The sequence below is a fragment of the Sinocyclocheilus rhinocerous genome, unplaced genomic scaffold, assembly GCF_001515625.1.
Source record: "Sinocyclocheilus rhinocerous isolate Xijiao unplaced genomic scaffold, SAMN03320098_v1.1 scaffold9082, whole genome shotgun sequence".
Classification (NCBI taxonomy): Eukaryota; Metazoa; Chordata; class Actinopteri; order Cypriniformes; family Cyprinidae; genus Sinocyclocheilus; species Sinocyclocheilus rhinocerous.
Genome location: NW_015647946.1, coordinates 94461 through 97353, shown reverse-complemented (window position 1 = coordinate 97353; position 2893 = coordinate 94461).

The following is a 2893-nucleotide window of genomic DNA, read 5'->3' as shown; positions in this document are numbered from 1 at the left end:
GGAAGCATCATGCACAGTAAACAGTTCATTAATCAATTTTTAGTGTTAAACACATAGGCAGTGCATGCTTAACAAGTTGTAGGATCTATGTCTCACAACAGACCCACCTACATGATGGAGACACACATCAAACCCGCACATTCCATGGAGGGTTTTCGAGGTTCGTCTCCCCAGCCATCTGCAGTCGTAAAACTCATGCCGGGTCAGTGAAGGTGAAGCATTTCCTGGACTGTTTGGCTATATCTCAAGATACGCTAAAAAGGACAGTACTTTCACAGTGTTTAAAAGCATTTTACGGGCTTTCAAGGACCAGATAGGGATACCCCTGACCCTTTGAATTTAATCGGTGCAACTTTAACCAGTGTTTAATTACCCCTTTTTAGGAGATAAGGATATTAAAATGTGTAATGTGTGAAGTTTAATCTTGAACGAATGGAAATCAGAATTGCAGGAGGTTGAAATGAAGTAAACTTTATTAGTATGTACAATGCTTGCTTTTAAGAGACTTTATATGAGTATTAACACAACTTTTATAGATGGTGTCCTCATGTGATGAATTAAAGCCCTGTCGCTGTGTTAGAGCACCCCACGTGTGCTCACGCGCTTACCATCAAAGTGACCAGCCAACTAAAACTCAACACGTCAGTGATACTTCGTTGAAATCGTCAACAAACTTGAAAGTCTTGCACACTAAGACTCTCAGCAGAATTGCTCACGCTTCTGCTTCATCACAAACCAACGAGGGGTTTCCCAAAGGACATCATTCCGACGTCACTGACCAATCAGTAACGGGGTTTCCCTCAAAGACCTCCAGGAAGCCCGCATCAGCCACGGAGTCACCTCAGCTATCAACCAGCAGAACGCAAGTAAACAACAACTCTCTAATCTGCTGAACTGGTGAATTTAGATTCTCTGCTCTGTGAATTCTTAAGGTGAATTTGCATCACTCGTGAAAACGAGGTAGAACTATGAAACTCAGAACTCCGTTAACAGAATTTCCTTCCTCTGAACTGTATGTTTGTGTGTTTTAGCTTAAGTTTATGTAATCTAGAATAGCCAATAAATTTCATGTTTCATTTATAAATAATCGAGTGTCTGGTGTCATATAATTTCAAGGTTAAAAACTTTGCCAAGATCAACGTTACCTCTCTCTTTAGAGCTGACAAATTATCATAAGTGTGTTAACCGTGGCCAGGAAAACACATATTTAATTTGTTAAAATATACTGAGAATCACCGGCTCGCTGGACGACCCTTGATTTAAAAGTATAAACTATTTAAAGTCAAAGTCAGTTTGATCAGGTGGACCTCGAATTCTCAGATCGAGTTCTTTTAGAACCTGAGCTAGAAATAAACCTGAATGAATTAATAATGATTAATTCCCTTACAACTGAGTAAAAATGATTACATATGGTGGAGAAAAAAAGCTGGCAAGATTGACTGAAAAATTAATGATACCAAGATAATATTATGAATTTTGTCTATTTTTATCCGGAAAATTAGATAAAAGACAAAAGAAACTGAATTTGTTGTGTTATTTGGTTATGTATGTTAGCACGGAAGACGTGCTGTTTGAATATAAAACTCGAGTTTTTCTTTAAAGAATTGAACTGCAGAAAAACGTTTTATTTGTCCAACGAGACAAAATAAGTCGCGTCAGAGCGCACAAGAAAGAAACGGGCGTTTTTCCCCGTTTACTTTCTGTAAAAGGCCTTCAGAGTATGATTTGTATAGTGCGTGTTCCACTTCCAAATGCAGCTCTGCTATTGTCTCCCGGTCTGAGGAAATCAGAGTAGCTAGCTGACAACCCTCTTGACATTTAATTCACTAGAAACTAGTGGACTTGAAACGCGGTGCTCAGAAAGAGTGTCCGAACGATATTCACTTTGGGAGAATTATGAAACTTGATCAAGTGAAAGGTGGTTAAATCCACGTGTGTTTGGTCTGTAATAAGACAGGTGCTGATATCCGCCGAAGATATCGTTGACAATTATTGTATTAATTGCAATAAATCTGTACGTTAATTCACCTCACTCTGACGAGTTGAGTGTTAGATAGGAATATAAATGGTGTTTTTTTTTGTGGTGGTGTAAAGTGCGACTCTCACTGACAACCACAGCTAGGAAGTTCATGCTGTGGACGTTGCCATAGTAACAAGTCGTAAACCGGATGTCGAAGGAAACCGTTTCCGGAGGGAACTTCCAGCACCATATTGAGCTGTTTGTAAACAGATAGCCGAGCCAAGCTAGTAGCATTGAAGGCATTAATCAAATTTGGTTACAGCCTCTTTGGCTCAGACAGTATAGCTACATACAGTGCAGAACTGCAAAAACAATTAGAAGGCTAATGTATAAGGTTCACAATATATGATGCATTTCATGTTCTTGTATAGACTGATAAATTTAACATTGTCTTCTAAAACCATTGTTTTAAGATTTTTAACAGATGGGCTAAAAGGGTACAGAAGATGTTAATGATTTTTTTATTTTTATTACTATACTCACTCCAGCAGGTGTCCTTAAGTATGGGTATTTTTTGAGTACATCCTCCACAGACATTCCTTCCATGATTTCTCCACGTCTCCAGGAGAATGTTCGTGCCATGCGGTCTTTGACAGTCGAGATGTCTGGATAGGTTTTCCGATGCTCATTTTGTAGCACGCCTCAACAGACATCGAATCCTCCCCAACACAAGTTTCCTTCATCAGAGCAACAGGAACAGATAATGCTTAGACCATGACAGATAATGACAGCTAAGACAGATATGTGAAACATCTAAACACTTATTGAACAATAAGGTGCTTTAGATAAAAAAAAAAACACATTGAACTGCACAAACATTAAGACGATGGTCAGGCAGTGAAAAAGTGGAGTATATACAAAAAAAGATTTAAA